Raw genomic sequence first — 20,301 nt, 5'->3', positions numbered from 1 at the left:
ATCAAAGAATACATCAAAAACTTTGAATAAAAGTTTCATCTGTAACCTGGGAATTAAATATGTTCATGCCTTCTTTTTGGCCTGGAGAATTCCATGGATTGTATAGTCTCAGTTCAGTTCAGTTAAGTCTCTCAGTCATGTCCGACCCTTTGCAACCCCATGAATCGCAGCACTCCAGGCCTCCCTATCCATCACCAACTCCCGGAGTTTACTCAAACTCATGTCCATCGAGTCGGTGATGCCCTCCAGCCATCTCATCCTCTGTCGTCCCCTTCCCCTTCTCCTCCTGCTCCCAGTCCTTCCCAGCATCAGGGTCTTTTCCAGCGAGTCAACACTTCACATGAGGTGGCCAAAGTACTGGAGTTTCAGCTTCAGCATCAGTCCTTCCAATGAACACCCTAGGACTGATCTCCTTTAGGATGGATGGGTTGGATCTCCTTGCAGTCCAAGGGACTCTCAAGAGACTTTTCCAACACCACAGTTCAAAAGCATCAATTTTTCGGCGCTCAGCTTTCTTCACAGTCCAACTCTCACATCCATACATGACCACTGGAAAAACCATAGCCTTGACTAGACGGACCTTTGTTGGCAAAGTAATGTCTCTGCTGTTTAATATGCTATCTACGTTGGTCATAGCTTTCCTTCCAAGGAGTAAGCGTCTTTTAATTTCATGGCTGCAATCACCATCTGCAGTGATTTTGGAGCCCCCAAAAATAAAGTCTGACACTGCTTCCACTGTTTCCCCATCTATTTCCCATGTAGTGATGGGACCAGATGCCATGATCTTAGTTTTCTGAATGTTGAGCTTTAAGCCAACTTTTCCTAGTACACTGTTTTTGGGATTATGAATTGATGCAGCCACTACTAAGGACTTCCCTGGTGGCTCAGATGGTAAAGCGCCTACCTACAATGTGGGAGACCTGGGTTCAATCCCTGGGTTGGGAAGATCTCCTGGAGAAGGGAATGGCAACCCAATCCAGTATTCTTGCCCCCCCACCAAAAAAGGGGCTCAAAGAAATATTGTATAGTCTACGGGGTTGCAAAGAGTTGGACATGACTGAGTGACTTTTGCTTTCACTTCCACTTTCACGCATTCTTTTGGGGCCTCCCAGGTGGCGCTAGTGGTAAAGAACCTGCCTGCCAATGCAGGAGACATGAGACGTGGGTTCAGTCCTTGGGTTGGGGAGATCCCCTGGGTATTATTCCCACTCCAGTATTATTCTTGCCTGGAGAATACCATGGACGGAGGAGCCTGGTGGGCTAGTCCACGGAGTCGCAAAGAGTCTGACCAACTGAGCACACACGCATGACTCCTTTTTGGCTGATGTTACACTCTATGATTTGCACATTAGAGGATAAACCATTTCTGGACACCTTAACCATGTTCTTAGCTTCCCACCTCTATCTACAACTAAGCTATGAATTAATTATTCTTCTTACATTCAAACCATAACTATCTCACTTTTAACTATGCAGATGTACTTTCAGCATGTTATCCATATGGTAAAAGAAGTGTTGACCTTGAAGACATCAGAATTCCTTACTAAAAAATATCTAACCAGCCAGATTAGTTGAAGTGCTGGTGATACACAGCAGAGACATTGGTGCAATGCACTCAGAATATATGACAGTCTCTGGGAAATATGATAATGTTGCAATATGGATTTTGAAAATATAATACTTGCATGTCTTTGCTGTAAATGTGCATTTTTGAGGCAATTGTGAAAGTGGTATGTGATTGTTGATGTGTTCTGTTGTAAATTCAGAGCTTTTTCAAATTTATTGCTCTTTACCCGTTGCTTTCAAAGTATTTATTTTTAATTAAAACTTGTTATACTACTTGGAAGGAAAGTTATGACCAACCTGGTTAGCATATTTAAAAGCAGAAACATTACTTTGCCAACAAAGGTCCGTCTAGTCAAGGCTATGGTTTTTCCAGTAGTCATGTGTGGATGTGAGAGTTGGACTATAAGGAAAGCTGAGCACGAAATAATTGATGCTTTTGAACTGTGGTGTTGGAGAAGACTCATTGAGAGTCCCTTGGACTGCAAGAAGATCCAACCAGTCCATCCTAAAGGAGATCAGTCCTGGGTGTTCATTGGAAGGACTGATGTTGAAACTAAAACTCCAATATGTTGGCCACCTCATGAGAAGAGTTGACTCATTGGAAAAGACCCTAATGCTGGGAAGGATTGGGAGCAGGAGGAGAAGGGGACAACAGAGGATGAGATGGCTGGATGGCATCACCAACTCTGTGGACATGGGTTTGGGTAGACTCCGGGAGTTGGTGATGGACAGGGAGGCCTGGCATGCTGCAATTCATGGGGTCACAAAGAGTTGGACACGACTGAGCGACTGAACTGAACTGAATACCACTACAAAAAAAAATCTAGCCAGCTAATTCCTTTGTTGTTGTTGTTCAATTGTTAAATCATGTCTGCAGCTGCCTTAAATGCAGTTTGCTTGTGGCCACAAGTTCCATGAAATCAGTATTTTAAAATATAGTTGAATATACATTTGTATCTAGAAATAATATTACCCTTTCCTCCTAGTAACAAAAGCTAAGAGCAAGTAAGAATCCAGAAAGTTACACATCAGTGCAGAAGAATATAGGCTTAGCTTCTTTGCTGCCAGAGGGGTGCTGATTTCAGCATAAATGCATCCTTCAGTTGAGAGGCCCTGCCACTCACCAGTGATGTTCACTTTCGTTAATTAGAAATACTAAAATAACATGGGAATAATTTTGCTAGCCTAAAAGAGCTTAAATAAATTATACAAAAGGCATGAGTAAACAGAACATTCACAATGAAACTTTTCATAATTGTTCCCATCTCAACTTCATAGACTGGAAAAGTCTCTGAAGTTCAATGTGATAGAAAGTCAGAATGAGACTCAACTGGGCCCAGCCACACTCCAGATATATAACTAGTTCTTGTGTAACAGATGGCATGCTGAAGGGGTAAGGAATTAGTTTCCTTGAAATGAACTTTAACCATACTATCATGTGTACTTAAATAGAAATCAGGGGTAAATTTCTGGCCAAAGATGCAGTGTGATCTTGGAACAAATTATTTTACACTGTAGTAAAGGCTTTCAGGTCATAATAGAACCATTCAACGTCAGCTTCTTTGGCATTAGTGGCTGGGGCATAGACTTGGATTACTGTGATATTGAATGGTTTACCTTGGAAACAAACAGAAATCATTGTCATCTTTGAGACTGCAACCAAGTACTGCATTTCAGACTCTTTTGTTGACTGTGAGGGCTATTCCATTTCTTCTAAGGAATTCTTGCCCAAACTAGTAAATATAATGGTCATCTGAATTAAATTCACCCATTCCGGTCCATTTTAGTTCACTGATTCCTAAAATGTCGATGTTCACTATTGACATCTGTTTGACCACTTCCAATTTACCTTGATTCATGGACCTAACATTCCAGGTTCCTATGCAATAGTGTTCTTTACATCCAGCATCTGACTTTATCACCAGTCACATCCACAACTGGGCATTGTTTTCACTTTGGCTCCGTTTCTTCATTCTTTCTGGAGCTATTTCTCTGCTCTTCTCCACTAGCATATTGGGCACCTATGACCTGGGGAGTTCATCTTTCAACTCATGTTGAAAAAAGATCATGTCTTTTTGCCTGTTCATACTGTTCATGGGGTTCTCAAGGCAAGAATACTGAAGTGGTTTGCCATTCCCTTCTCCAGTGGACCATGTTTTGTCAGAACTCTCCACCATGACCTGTCCATCTTGGGTGGCCCTACACAGCATGGCTCATAGTTTCATTGAATTAGACATGGACCATAAAGAAAGCTGAGCGCCAAAGAATTGATGCTTTTGAACTGTGGTGTTGGAGAAGACTCTTGAGAATCCCTTGGACTGCAAGGAGATCCAACCAGTCCATCATAAAGGAAATCAGTCCTGACTATTCATTGGAAGGACTGATGCTGAAGCTGAAGTTCCAAACACTTTGACCACCTGATTTGAAGAACTGACTCATTGGAACAGACCCTGATGTTGGGAAAGATTGAAGGCAGGAGGAGAAGGGGATGACAGAAGATGAGGTGGTTGGATAGCATCACTGAATGGATGGGCACGAGTTTGAGAAAGCTCCAGGAGTTGGTGATGGACAGGGAAGCCTGGCATGCTGCAGTCCATGGAGTTGCAAAGAGTCAGACAAGACTAAGCAACTGAACTGAACTGAAATGCTTTCACAGGCTTTGCTGGTGGTAGTGGTGGGGAGCAATGGTGAACTACCCTTCTCTTAGGTATCAGAAAATACAGAGTGTATTGGTTCTTGCCATAATGAATGATAGGAGAGTGGAGAACTCCTCTGAAATGCTGTTTTTTTCCTCTTCTAAGGCGGACAGCCACGCCTGGATCAGTGCTGCCCCTAGGAAGTTGAGGGTACTGGGAAAAAAGTTTTTTTACATGGCTCCTATGTATAGAAACTATTTATTTAACCCAAACCACCATGTCAGCATCATTCTGGTGACCCAATTGCATGCAATCCCACTAAAGAATACCAATGTCTTTTTCATTATAGGGGACTGGAATGCAAAAGTAGGAAGTCAAGAAACACCTGGAGTAACAGGCAAATTTGGCTTTGGAGTACAGAATGAAGCAGGGCAAAGGCTAATAGAGTTTTGCCAAGAGAACGCACTGGTCATAGCAAACATCCTCTTTCAACAACGCAAGAGAAGACTCTACACATGGACATCACCAGATGGTCAATACCGAAATCAGATTGATACTATTCTTTGCAGCCACAGATGGAGAAGCTCTATACAGTCAGCAAAAACAAGACGAGGAGCTGACTGTGGCTCAGATCATGAACTCCTTATTGCCAAATTCAGACTTAAATTGAAGAAAGTAGAGAAAACCACTAGACCATTCAGGTATGACCTAAATCAAATCCCTTATGACTATGCAGTGAAAGTGAGAAACAGATTTAAGGGACTAGATCTGATAGACAGAGTGCCTGATGAACTATGGATGGAGGTTCATGACATTGTACAGAGACAGGAATCAAGACCATCCCCAAGAAAAAAAAATGCAAAAAAGAAAAATGGCTGTCTGAGGAGGCCTTACAAATAGCTGTGAAAAGAAGAGAAGCAAAAAACAAAGGAGAAAAGGAAAGATATACCCATTTGAATGCAGAGTTCCAAAGAATAGCAAGGAGAGACAAGAAAGTCTTCCTCCGCGATCAATGCAAAGAAATAGAGGAAAACAATAGAGTGGGGGAAACTAGAGATCTCTTCAAGAAAATTAGATATACTAAGTGAACATTACATGCAAAAATGGGCTCAATAAAGGACAGAAATGGTATGGACCTAACAGAAGCAGAAGATATTAAGAAGAGGTGGAAAGAATACACAGAAGAACTGTACAAAAAAGATCTTCATGATCCAGATAATCAAGATGGTGTGATCACTCACACTCACCTAGAGCCAGACATACTGGAATGTGAAGTCAAGTGGGCCTTAGAAAGCATCACTACGAACAAAGCTAGTGGAGGTGATGGAATTCCAGTTGAGCTATTTCAAATCCTAAAAGATAATGCTGTGAAAGTGCTACACTCAATATGCCAGCAGATTTGGAAAACTCAGCAGTGGCCACAGGACTGGAAATTGTCAGTTTTCATTCCAATCCCAAAGAAAGGCAATGCCAAAGAATGCTCAAACTACCACACAATTGCACTCATCTGACAGGCTAGTAAAGTAATGCTCAAATTTCTCCAAGCCAGGCTTCAGCAATACGTGAATCATGAACTTCCAGATGTTCAAGCTGGTTTTAGAAAAGGCAGAGGAACCAGAAATCAAATAGCCAACATCTGCTGGATCATTGAAAAAGCAAGAGAATTGCAGAAAAACATCTATTTCTGCTTTATTGACCATGCCAAAGCCTTTGACTGTGTGGATCACAATAAACTGTGGAAAATTCTAAAAAAGATGGGAATACCAGACCACCTGATCTGCCTCTTGAGAAACCTGTATGCAGGTCAGGAAGCAACAGTTAAAACTGGACATGGAACAACAGACTGGTTCCAAATAGGAAAAGGAATATGTCAAGGCTGTATATTTTCACCCTGCTTATTTAACTTATATGCAGAATACATCTTGAGAGACACTGGGCTGGAGGAAGTACAAGCTGGAATCAAGATTGCCGGGAGAAATATCAATAACCTCAGATATGCAGATGACAGCACACTTATGGCAGAAAGAGAAGAACTACAGAGCCTCTTGATGAAAGTGAAAGAGGAGAGTGAAAAAGTTGGCTTAAAGCTCAACATTCAGAAAACTAAGATCATGGTATCCGGTCCCATCACTTCATGGCAAATAGATGGGGAAACAGTGGAAACAGTGGCTGACTTTATTTTTCTGGGCTCCAAAATCACTGCAGATGGTGATTGCAATCATGAAATTAAAAGACGTTTCCTCCTTGGAAGGAAAGTTATGACCAACCTAGACTGAATATTAAAAAGCAGAGATATTACTTTGCCAGCAAAGGTCCGTCTAGTCAAGGCTATGGTTTTTGTAGTAGTCATGTATGGATGTGAGAATTGGACTATAAAGAAAGCTGAGTGTCAAAGAATTGATATACAGCTTTTGAACTGTGGTTTTGGAGAAGACTCTTGAGAGTCCCTTGGACTGCAAGGAGATCCAACCGGTCCATCCTAAAGGAGATCAGTCCTGGGTGTTCATTGGAAGGACTGATGTTGAAGCTGAAACTCAAATACTCTGGCCACCTGATGCAAAGAACTGATTCATTTGAAAAGACCCTGATGCCGGGAAGGATTGAGGACAGGAGGAGAAGGGGACGACAGAGGATGAGATGGTTGGATGGCATCACCAACTCAGTGGACATGGGTTTGGGTAGACTCCGGGAGTTGGTGATGGACAGGGAGGCCTGGCGTGCTACAGTTCATGGGGTCGCAAAGAGTTGGACCCGACTGAGAGACTGAACTGAACTGCTGGCTAGGGAGCATCTAATCTCCAGGCTACCTTCCTGCAAGTGGGACTCAGCCATGGGACCTTGAAACAACTGTAGTATGAATTCCACAGTTCCGAAGAATATCTAATTACTTCCATGTGTGTAATAGGAATAGAAAATGAGTTTTTAAATAATTTTAGTGTCAAAAAACATGAAATATTTAGGTATAAATTTAACAAAGTATGTGTAAAACCTGTACACTGAAAACTGCAAAACATTCCTGAGAGAAAGTAAAGCACAGTTGGGACTTCCCTGGTAGTACAGTGGCTAAGACTTCACACTCCCAATGCAGGGGGCCTGGGTTCAGATCCCTGATTATGGAACTAGATTCCATATGTTGAAACAAAGAGTTCACGTGCCACACCAAAGATCGAAGATCCTGCATGCCACAATTAAGACCTGGTACAGCCAAATAAATAAATTTTTTTAAAAAGACTTAGCGTAAAAAAAGAAAAAGAAAATAAAGCAGAATTAAATAAATGGAGAGGTGGAATCATGTTCATGGATCAGAACACTCAATGTTGTTAAGATGCCAATTCTCTCCAAACTGGTCTATAGATTCAATCAATTTAGGGAAGGGTTTTGTTGTTGTTGTTGTTTAGAAATTGAGAAGCAGTTTTATAAATGTATATGGAAAGGCGAAGGACCCAGAATGGACCAAACAATCCTGAAAAAGGAAACAAGCTGGGGCACTTATACTACCTGAGTTCAAGAACTTCTATAAAACTACAGTTTTAAGACAGCACAGTGCTGGCATATAGACATATATGAATATGTGTGGATGGACATATGGATCAATGGAACTGAACAGAGAACCCATGAATAGACTTATACGTATATGGTGAGTCAAGGCACCAAAGCAATCCATCAGGAAAAGGAAATCCTTTCAACAAATAGTGCGAGAACAGATAAATATCCATATAAAGAAAATGAATCTCAACCTCCATCTCACCCCACACACCAAAATTAATTCGTGACAACCGTAAATATAAAAAACTATAAAACCTTTAGACAAAAAATAGGAGACATGGAAGTAGGCAGATTTTCTTAGACGTAACACAGAAAGCAATAACCATAAAAGAAAAAGGTGATGAATGAGACTTTATCAAAATTTTAAACTTCTGCTCATCAAAAAGTGTGAAAAAAATCATAGGCAATCCACAAACTAAAAGAATATAATCATAAAACATGTTATCTGACATAGGACTCATGTTCAAAATATATAAAGAATTTCTAAAATTAATATTTATAAATTAGCAAGCAAGATATTTAAACAGATTCTTCACAATGGAAGTTATATGAAATGCCAATATGTACATGTAACAGTGCTCAACATCAGTACTCATTAAGAAAATGCAAATTTAAACCACTATGAAATACAACAGCCACTGTGTGTGTGCTCAGTTGCTCAGTCATGTCTAACTTTTTATGACACCATGGACTGTAGCCCACCAGGCTCCTCCATCTATGGAATTTTCCAGACAAGAATACTGGAGTGGGTTTCCATTGCCTCCTCCAGGGGATGTTCCTGACCAAGAGATCAAACCCACTTCTCCTGGATCTCCTGCATTGGCAGGCAGATTCTTTACCACTGTGCCACCTACAATGGCTAAAAATTTCAAAAACTGGTATCACCAAATGCTGAAAAGGATGTGGAACAAACAGAACTCTCATGCATTGCTGGTGGAAATATAAAATGGAAAACTTGGGTAAAATGTTTGCAATTTCTCATAAAGTCAAATCATAAACCTAACCTATATCCAGGAAACTCACTCTTAAGTAATTAGTCAAGAGAAATCAAAGTACAAATCTACAAAAGGACTTGTGCAAGAATGTTTGTAGCAGCTTTATTTGTAATAGCATAAAACATAAAAAACCCAAATGTCCTTCAGCAGTTAAATGGATAAACAAGTTGTAGCATATTCTTATAATTAAATAATTATTCAGAATAAAAGACAAAGTCCTATTTTATAGCACAGGGAATTACATTCAATATCCCATAATAAACCATAATGGAAAAGAATAGAAAAAAGAATGTATATATATATATATATATGTATAACTGAATCACTTTGATGAATAGCAGAAATTAACACATTGTCAACTATACTTCAATTAAAAATTATTCAGAAATATGAAAAAACATGGAAGCAACCTATATGTCCATCGACAGATGAATGGATAAAGAAGCTGTGGTACACATATATACAATGGAATATTACTCAGCCATAAAAAGGAACCCATCTGAGTCAGCACTGATGAGGTGGATGAACCTAGAGCCTATTATACAGGGTGAAGTCAGAAAAAGAAAAACAAGTATTACATATTAACACATATATATGAAATATAGAAAGACAGTACTGATGATGCTATTTGCAGGGCAGCAATGGAGATGCAGACATATAGAACAGACTTTTGGACATGGAGGGAAGGGCAGGAAGGAGAGGGTGGAATGAATGGAGAAAATAACATGGAAACATATACACTACCATACGTAAAATAGATGGCCAATGGGAATTAGCTGTATGATTCAGGGACTTGAAACCAGGACTCTATAACAACCTAGAAGGGTGGGATGGAGAGGGAAGTGGGAGGGAGGTTCAGGAGGGCAGCGACATCAGTATACCTATGGCTGATTCATGTTGATGTTTGGCAACAAACAACACAATATTGTAAAGCAATTATCTTTCAACTAAAAATAAGTAAATTTCATGGGAAAAAAAAAAGAAATATGAAGAAATAAACTACTGATATATACACCAACATGCATAAATCTCACAAACATAATGCTAAGCCAAAAAAGCTATACACAAAAGAGCATGTACTACATGATTCCATTTGTAAGAAATTCTAGAATAGACAAGACTAATCTAAAATGAAAATAATCAGAACAATGTTTCCCTCTGGGGGGGGACAAGGAGGGATTGATGAAGAAAAGAGAGAATGAAGATTTTTGGGGGGAGACTGAGTGTTATTTGCTCAGTCATGTCCAACTCTTTGTGACTCCATGGACTGTAGCCCACTAGGCTCCTCTATCCATGGGATTTTCCAGGCAAAAATACTGTAGTGGGTTGCCATTCCCTTCTCCAGGGGATCTTCTTGACCCAGGAATCAATCCCAGGTCTCCCACACTACAGGCAGATTCTTTACTGTCTGAGCACCAGGGAAGTCCTTATATTATTTTAGGTGTGTGAGTTATACAGGTATATCTGTCAAAATTATGTATTTAAGTTTCTTGCATTTCAATATCTGTATGTATTACCTTTAAAATAACTGCAAAAAATAAAATAATGGTCAAAAAGCAATGGGAAATGAATGGGTGAAAGCACTGAGGAAACAGGATTGGTAGAATGTTAATAATAACTGAAGCTGGTCATAGTTACACTGAGTTCATTACATGATTCTGTTTGCTTTGTATAGACTGAAAATTTTTCATAATAAAAGGTTTTAAAAATTAGCTGGGCCCACTTCATTTCTTGGTAATATTTCCCTGTTGTTCACCCAAAAGCTCATTTCCCACTATCAAAAGACTCTTTCAAATCTCCTCCTCCACTTTCCTCCAACCTGCCACCTGCCCTGTCTCCTAGTCACCTCCTACCACTGAAGCTACAGCTCCACCAGCATCTGTATCCACACCTTTCTCCTTCCAACCTGTTTCAAAGAAAGGGGTGACACTTCTCTTCAGTGTCAGTCCCTCTGCCTGGGCCCTAAAGCCCTGGCCCCACCACCAAACCACTTTCTCAGAGATCTTGTGCCTCTGATGATCACTTTCTCCTCTGTCTTCTAGGCTGGCTCCTTCCCATCAACATTTAGCTGCACTAAAAAGTCTCTCCCCTCCTAAAAACAAAGCAAACAGAAAAACTTATCTCCACATTTCCCCCCCCCAAACCTCTGCCTTTTTGCCCACCTCCTCTAGAACCAAATTTCTTGAAAGAGTTTGACACTTAACTATCTCCACTTCTTCCATTTCTTTTACTCTTTGGCCCACTTCAGTCTGGCTTCCATCTCTACTGCTTCATTGAAATGGCTCTTGCCAATGACCTCCATGGCACTAAAACAAAAGAGTATTTTTCAGTCCTCACTTTTTGGACATTCGGCAGCATTCGACAGCCCCTTCGTATCAAAATCCCTCTCAAAGTGACTCCATAATACCTGACCTAAGTCTCATCTGTTAACCTCTGTCCTCTATCAGAATATTTCATTCTGGAATTTCCAAGGTCAATGTCTGAGACCTCTCTCAACACTTTGCGCCCCTCCTGGGTGATCTTGTTTGCTCCCAACTATATGCTGAGAACTTCCAAATGGATATAACCAGACTGTATCTCCTTCATATGCCAAAACCATATACTCAACTCTCTATATGCTCCTAGATGTCCCATGGACATCTCAAACTCTGCATGTCTAAAGCTGAACTCTTGGATTTCCCTGGTGGTATAGTGGTTACAACTCCATGCTCCTAATGCAGGGGGCCCAGATTCAATCCCTGGTTGAGCAACTAGATTCCACATACTGCAACCAAAGATCAAAGACCCCGAATGCTGCAACTAAGGCCTGGCACAGCCAAATAAATAAATAAATATTAAAGCAATAGAAAATTGTTTAGGAATAAAACAACAAAGTTGAACTCCGGGCTTTCCTCCCACTGGCTTTCCTCCCATACCTACTTTCCTCAGAACTCCCTGTTTCAGTATCTGGCATCACTTTCCACACAACAGCTCAAGCCAGAGGTCTGAGTATCCTTGACTTATCCTTGACATCACCACCCACATCCAATAAAACACCAAGTTTTAGAGATTCCACCTTTTAAATATCTCTCAAATCTTTGTTGTCTCTGGCTCATCCCAGTCCAAGACACCATCCCCTCTTCTTAGACTCCAGAAATTGTCTTCAGTCTCACAGTCCTCCAGCCCATCCTACACACAATAGCCAGAGTGCTCGTTCTACATTTACATTTGATGATTTTCCCTATTTCTCCCCAGTTGACTCAGAAACATGCAGTGTCTTCCAACTACCCTAACAGTAAAATGAAAACTACTTAGCATGATCTATAAGGCCCTGTGTGTTCCAACTTTTCTTACTTCTGCAGCCTGGCCTCATGACTCTCCCCTTCAGTCTCTGTCTTGTCACACTAAGACAGGTGTGTAGCGGCCAAATCATCCATGCTGGATAGATGCTGAGATGGAGTCAAGAAGGCAAAGGTTTGTTGGGGAGTAAAACCTATGAAAGCAAAAGGAAAGAAGCAGGATTGGGCAAGGGGGAGTCATGAAGACCACAATACAGGCCTGTCACAATCTTTGTCAGCACCACAGGGAGCTCTGGAGCAAAGGTTGCACATTACAGGATGCACACTGGATGTAAATGGCCAGGCTCTTATACTACAGTCTTAGTCACTGGCTGGGGCTATTGGAGAGGACCATAACCCCATCTCAAATACTGAGGTGGAATTGAAAGAGTTAACAGTTGTAAGATTGTTAATTGACCTTTTTTTTTTTTTTTTTTTTTTTTGCTGCAATAGCACATGGGATCTTCCCTGTCCAGGGATAGAACCTGTACCCACTGCAGTAGGAGCACAGAGTCTTAGCCACTGGACTACCAGGTAAGTCCCAACTGACCTTCTCCTTAACAGTCCTCTTTTGAAGAGAAAGCAGCTATTTCAGCGTCTACCACCAGGAAGCATATAACCAAAGTCCCCACTGAAGTCTGGGGGATTAAGGACGTTTCCCAATGAAGTGGCACTCCCAATGAAGCTGAGGCCTAGGCGTTCCCTGGTGGTTCAGTGGTTAGGACTCAGCCCTTTCACAGCCGGAGGCCTGGGTTTGATCCCTGGTCAGAGAACTAAGATCCTGAAAGCTAGTGTGTAGTAGCCTAAAGAAACAAACAAAGGCCTGCTGGGTAGATTAAAATTGGCCAGGGAAGCGTGAAAGTATTCCAAAGACCAGCATGTGGGAAAGCTCCATGTGGCACGGGTATTGGATCCTTGAAGGAAATGAAAAAAGATCCTTGTGGCTAAGCACAATGTGTTGAGCAAAATGTTGGCTTCCAGCACACTCAGGAAACAGATCTTTTTCAAACTGAAGGTCTAAAAGACTTTGAGAACCTCTAATTAAAAATGCAGACCCCTGACCCTCACCCAGAGAGTTTGATGCAGCAGGTCTGGTACAGAGTCCATTACCTACATTTTATTTTTTCATTTTTTTCCACTTGAGATGATATTTTTATTTGATCATCGAAGCTTTCAATGGCTGTTTGGGATTTTGTGGCTACAGATTCTTCCTGTCCATGGGTACCAAGCTCACCTTAGGGTAGTAGAGATGGCAGACCTCGCCCGAGTCCTTGCCTGTCACCACGCCCAGCCGGGCAGCCAGTCGCTGGCAGAGCAAGCCCAACACTGTGGCCCACAACAGCATCCAGAGCAGCTGCAAGAAGTTAGGGAGAGGCCATCAGCCAGCGGGGCTAGTTTCTGATAACCCCCAAATTGCTGGAACCTTCTAACCTAGGACACTCACCAGGGAGAGGAAGGGGGATACAAAGCTGGAAGACAACGCCCCCTATACCCCACAGTCTGGCATGGCTGCCTTGGAGACCCTTTTCTGGCCCATTTGAACTTAACACCTATTTCCAGCAACTCTGGCCAGGAAGGCCACTCTGGGGAGTTGTGGCAAAGCTGGGGGTCTCCACCCACTTAGCCTGGTCACCACCCTCGCCACGGTGCCCCGACTCCGTCACTTTGAATCCAGCCACAGCCCCAACCTAAAGATCTGACTCGATGTTTCCTGGGTCCAGGAATGCGATGCTCATGAGGAATCCAGGCCCCGTGAAGGCCCACAGCTTCCGCAGGCTGAATGCACCCGATTCTGTATCCAGAATGGGGATCTTCTCACTTAGGTAGGTCCCTCCGGGAGGTGCTTGCTGTGACCCTGGACTGGGTGGGCTGGAGATGGAGCCATATCTGGTCCCTCCCTGCTTTGGGGGGCCCATGTCACCTGGCATGAAGACCGCAGACTCGGGCACTCTCTGTGCGAGTGGCTGGCATGCCGGGCAGCCCCTCACGGGCATGGCAAGCCTGTGCTTCCTCTCTAGGCAGTGGTGGTCGTGCGGGTCCACGCCCTCTTGCCCATCCTCAGCTGTCCTCACACACAGGCACGTTGTGAAACACTTTCCAAAGGCAGAAGTGGCCAGTTCTGGAGGAAGGGTCTGGGTGACTACAGTAAGGACATTTGTTCCCCTCCTGACCTGAGCCCCACAACACCTCTGGCTCCCTTCCAGGCACCCTGAGTTCTGCGCCTCTCCCAAGTTAGCTCTGATTTTGGACAACTTCCTGCCACTTGGGCATGCATGTCTACATCACATGACTGCCTGCCAGCCCACCCTCACCCTGTACAAGCAGTCAGGTCCTTCTCCTTTTCAATCTTGGGTCCCATGGCCACTGGGAGGAAGGGAGTTTGATGGCTGTCCAGGTCTCAGTGTCCCGCTGACTGCCTCAGAGGGAAAGATCTTCCGGCCACTGCCACAGAGACATACATTGAAGATTCAGGCCAAAGAGATCCCCAGAAGAAAGAGGCACTGGAATTCTGGTCTTGGTTCTGCCACTGATCCACTTGACACTGTCACCAGATCACGTTTTGTCTCTGAGCTTGTTCCTTCAGTTAAATGAGGGGTTCAGCCTAGCTAAAAGGTCAAAGGTGCCCAAGGAGGCCAGGCAAGTAAGATAAACTATGAGACTGGTTGGGAATGAGAACAGTTCTGGCTCAGTGCTCAAAGACAAATGATATCAGCCTCATTATTGGGGGGAAGTAATAGGGAGGGCTGGTGGTTTAGTCGCTAAGTCGTGTCCAACTTTTGCGATCCCATGGACGTAGCCTGCCAGACTCCTCTGTCCATGGGATTTTCCAGGCGAGAATACTGGAGTGGAATGCCATTTCCTTCTCCAGGCAATACCTACGTTTTAAAAGGCACTTTCCCCTGGGGATTCTAAAGTAGGTGTTTCACAGGACACACTTTGAGGACGGTGGTAAACAGTAGCTATTATTATCTCTTCACTTGTCTCCTATAGACTGTGAGTTCCTCTCAGTTTTCTAGCATTGGGCATAAAATATACATGTGATAAACATTTGAGGAAGGAGTAAGTGGCAAATGAAAAATGGAGGCAAAGCCAGGTAATAAAAATGGGATAACTAAAAGCATCTTATAAACTATAAATAAAATGTTCTATTCTGTGAACAGTGACTTTCAAACTTTTGGGGCATGTCCCACAGTAAGAGATATATTTTACATTGGGACTCAACAAACACACACACATGTATAATTGTAAAACAACAGATTCACTAACCAATAGCTACCTTTATTGCATGTGAAGCATCCTGATATTTTCTACTCTATCTCTTTCCAAAAAGTATATTGTCTTAATGATCCATTCATGGGTCTTATGCAATTTAAAACACAGTGGGTAAAGTGCAGTCACTATCCCCTGACCTATCCTGTCCCCACTCCCTCAGGTATGATTATGTACTCAGCTCCTCAGTCATGTCCAACTCTTTGTGACCACTATGGACTGTAGCTTTCCAGGCTCCTCTGTCCATGGGATTTTTCAGGCAAGAATACTGGAGTGGTTTGCCAATTCCTTCTCAAGGGAATCTTCCCAACCCAGGGATCAAACCTGCATCTCTTGAGTCTCTTGCATTAGCAGGTGGATTCTTTATCAGTGCGCCTCCTGGGTAGCCACAGGTATGATTTGGCCTTGCTAAATTAACAACTGCAGCCATGAAATTAGAAGACGATTGCTTCTTGGCAGGAAAGCTATGACAAACCTAGACAGTGTATTAAAAAGCAAAGACATCACTTTGCCATCAAAGGTCCATACAGTCAAGGCTATGGACTTTCCAGTAGTCATGTATAGTCCAATGAGAGCTGGGCCCTAAAGAAGGCAGAGTGCTGAAGAATTGATGCTTTTGAACTGTGGTGCTGGAGAAGACTCTTGAGAGTCCCTTGGACAGCTAGGAGATCAAACCAGTCAATCTTAAAGGAAATCAATTCTGAATACTCATTGGAAGGACTGATTCTGAAGCTGAAGCTCCAATACTTTGGCCACCTGATGCAAAGAGCTGACTCATTGAAAAAGACTCTGATGCTGGGAAAGACTGAAGGCAGGAGGAGGAGGAGACATCAGAAGATGAGATGGTTGAATGGCATCACTGATTCAATGAACATGAACTTGGGCAAACTCCAGAAGATGGTGAGGTACCTGAGTCCATGCAGTCGCCAAGAGTTGGACAATGACTTGGCAACAAAACCACAACAAGTTAGTGACAAGTACCCATGGCTTCTGTGAACTTAATTCTCAAGTCTCATATATGGTGCTTCTTCTGACTCAGAAGATCCTTCTCCCCATCCTTACTTGGGTATGTGTGTGTTAGTTGCTCAGTTATGTCGAACTCTTTTGTGACCCCCTAGACTACAGCCCACCAGACTCCTCTGTCCATAGAATTCTCCAGATAAGCATACTGGAGTGCGTTTCCAGTTCCTTCTCCAGGAGATCTTCCCAACCCAGGGATTGAACCCAGGTATCCTGCATTGCAGGTGGAAGCTTTACCGTCTGAGCTGCTACACCTTTTACTTACTTGCGTAATTCCCATTTATTTTATACTGTCCTGTGGCCTAAGAAGACTCCCCTCTCCTTATGCCTGTTTTAGGCTAAGACAGCATAGTGTTCCCAGCTCTGTCACTTTGTACGGAAAGCGTCTGTGTCCATATCCTTTAGCAGACCATGAATGCTTAGAAGCCAAGGTTTTGGCAAAATGGTCAATCAAAAAATACTTGTCAAATACCTGAGTAAAATCTAATGTGCTGTTATGTGTTATTTTGAGAGGAAAAGTCTGGGTGCTAGAGCGGTGAAGAGGAGGCATGAGCTAAATGGTATAAGTATGTTGTTAAACACATGAAGCTTCTGTAAACAGTCCAGGAAAAAACTCATATTTTCAGATCCTTCCAAACTCTATGACTCACTAAAACCATTCACTATTACAGTCAAGTTTTAAGTCAGAGTGCAGGTTTTTGCTGTGTGATTTTTGTACAGAAGCTAAATATTTAAGAGTTTTTAGCATAAATATTAATAGAAATAGTGATTCAGTGAGAAGTGATAAAGGCTTTGATGCTGGAATCAAACTGAATGGCTCAAACTCAAAGATGTAACTTCAAAGTGTCTAATATGATGGCCGTAATTGAGATGGACAAGCCCTCAAAAGGAGTAGAGTGGCTCTGCTATTTTGCACAACCAAAGGTCGCTTGGCTAATGTCCACAAGCAAAGTGAGAAACTGAAATGACAAGGTTTTCTTCACTCCTAAGGTTACTTCTGTTAATTTACATATACTGCATTTTAGGGACAATGTTAACAAAATCCAATAACATTTCAAAGAAGCTTGAATTGCCTTTAAAAACCGCTTCATCTTTGTAAAGGCAAAGTATTTTTGTCATTTCTTAGTGTCCTTTACTTTAAGCATTTCTACTTAAAGAGGCTCTTGACACTCTTCACTCCTTTCTCTTTCCCTGGCATCTTTCTTCTGTCTTGTATTCTCTCTCTTCTCTTGAATAATCAGAAACCAAAAGGATCTTTGAAATGCAGCTCTCTGACAGCTGAAGGGGGTAAGGGACTACCTTGCACCATACTTCATAAAGAAGGATGCCAGAGAGCGAGGCTCAGCTCCGACTGCTGGGAGCTGGGGCTGGTGTTCAACAGTGGTAGCAGTGATGTAGGGATCTGAGAGGAAGATGAAGAAGCATGCTTACATGTGAAAACTCTGCTGTTCTCCTAGTGTACTGACACTTGGTAAAACTGACCAACCCAAATTTAATGCTTTTATTCTTTTTTTTTCTATTAAGAATTGGAAAGGGTGGCATAGTAGGCCACTGGTTAAGTGAAATATTCACTATGTGCACTTTATAAACTTGCTTTCAGTCTGACAGCATGTGATCTAACACTGAGCTTCCTACTTTTCATGCTTAATATGAGAATTAATAGAACTGTCATAATATTTATGCAAATACTACATTATAAACATATAGCATTTATAATACTATGTCTATTATGATCTTTTGTCTTTTAAGACTTTTTTTTGAATATCCAGAAGTCAAGTGGGCCTTAGGAAGCATCACTACAAACAAAGCTAGTGGAGGTGATGGAATTCCAGTTTCAAATCCTAAAAGATGATGCTGTGAAAGTGCTGCACTCAATATGCCAGCAAATTTGGAAAACTCAGCAGTGGCCACAGGACTGGAAAAAGTCAGTTTTCATTCCAATCCCAAAGAAAGACAATGCCAAAGAATGCTCAAACTACTGCACAATTGCACTCATCTCACACGCTAGTAAAGTAATGCTCAAAATTCTCGAAGCCAGGCTTCAACAATACCTGAAGCGTGAACTTCCAGATGTTCAAGTTGGTTTTAGACAAGCCAGAGGAACCAGTGATCAAATTGCCAACATCTTCGAAAAATCAAGAGAGTTCCAGAAAAACATCTATTTCTTTTATATTGACTATGCCAAAGCCTTTCACTGTGTGGATCACAACAAACTGTGGAAAATTATTCAAGAGATGGGAATACCAGACCACCTTACTTGCCTCCTGAGAAATCTGTATGCAGGTCAGGAAGCAACAGTTAGAACTGGACATGGAACAACAAACTGGTTCCAAATTAAGAAAGGAGTACGTCAAGGCTATATATTGTCATCTTGCTTATCTAACTTACATGCAGAGTACATCATGAGAAATGCTGGGCTGGAAGAAGCACAAGCTGGAATCAAATCAGGAAAAATACCAAAATCCATGGCTAATTCATTTCAATGTGTAACAAAAAATACTGTAATGATGTAAAGTAATTAGCCTCCAACTAATAAAAATAAAAGGATACTGTAATGGTCTTTATCTTTCTGGCTTACTTCGCTCTGTATAATGGGCTCCAGTTTCATCCATCTCATTAGAACTGATTCAAATGAATTCTTTTTAATGGCTGAGTAATATTCCATGGTGTATATGTACCACAGCTTCCTCATCCATTCGTCTGCTGATGGGCATCTGGGTTGCTTCCATGTCCTGGCTATTATAAACAGTGCTGCGATGAACATTGGGGTGCATGTGTCTCTTTCAGATCTGGTTTCCTTGGTGTGTATGCCCAGAAGTGGGATTGCTGGGTCATACGGCAGTTCTATTTCCAGCTTTTTAAGAAATCTCCACACTGTTTTCCATAGTGGCTGTACTAATTTGCATTCCCACCAACAGTGTAAGAGGGTTCCCTTTTCTCCACACCCTCTCCAGCATTTATTGCTTGTAGACTTTTGGATAGCAGCCATCCTGACTGGCGTATAATGGTACCTCATTGTGGTTTTGATTTGCATTTCTCTGATAATGAGTGATGTTGAGCATCTTTTCATGTGTTTGTTAGCCATCTGTATGTCTTCCTTGGAGAAGTGTCTGTTGAGTTCTTTGGCCCATTTTTTGATTGGGTCATTTATTTTTCTGGAGTTGAGCTGGAGGAGTTGCTTGTATATTTTTGAGATTAATCCTTTGTCTGTTGCTTCATTTGCTATTATTTTCTCCCAATCTGAGGGCTGTCTTTTCACCTTGCCATTACAGTATACTAACACATATATATGGACTTTAGAAAGATGGTAACGATAACCCTATATGCAAAACAGAAAAAGAGACTCAGATGTATGGAACAGACTTGTGGACTCTGGGAGAAGGCGAGGGTGGGATGTTTCAGGAGAACAGCATTGAAACATGTATATTATCTAGGGTGAAACAGATCACCAGCCTTGGTTGGGTGCATGAGACAAGTGCTTGGACCTGGTGCACTGGGAAGACCCAGAGGGATCGGGTGGAGAGGGAGGTGGGAGGGGGGACTGGGATGGGGAGTACATGTAAATCCATGGCTAATTCATATCAATGTATAACAAAAACTACTGTAATGATGTAAAGTAATTAGCCTCCAACTAATAAAAATTTAAAAAAATAAATAAATAAATAAATTAAAAAAAATAAAATAAATTAAAAAAATAAATAAATAAATAAAAGGAAAAAAAAAAAAGGAAAAATACCAATAACCTCAGATATGTAGGACACCACCCTTATGGAAGAAAGTGACGAAGAACTAAAGAACCTCTTGGTGAGAGTGAAAGAGGAGAGTGAAAAAGTTAGCTTAAAGCTCAACATTCAGAAAACTAAGATCATGGTATCCGGTCCTATCACTTCATGGCAAACAGATGGGGAAACAATGGAAACAGTGGCAGACTATTTTGGGGGGCTCCAAAAT

General features: G+C 41.9%; 1 pseudogene; it reads right to left on the bottom strand.

Moving 5' to 3' along the window:
- Positions 1 to 13,252: 13,252 nt before the first annotated feature.
- On the bottom strand, positions 13,253 to 15,928 carry LOC110139511 (uncharacterized; annotated as a pseudogene).
- Between the last annotated feature and the right edge of the window lie 4,373 nt (positions 15,929 to 20,301).

Source organism: Odocoileus virginianus, chromosome 5 (genome assembly GCF_023699985.2).
Source record: "Odocoileus virginianus isolate 20LAN1187 ecotype Illinois chromosome 5, Ovbor_1.2, whole genome shotgun sequence".
In the NCBI taxonomy this organism is placed as follows: domain Eukaryota; kingdom Metazoa; phylum Chordata; class Mammalia; order Artiodactyla; family Cervidae; genus Odocoileus; species Odocoileus virginianus.
This window is presented reverse-complemented; position numbering and strand designations above follow the sequence as displayed.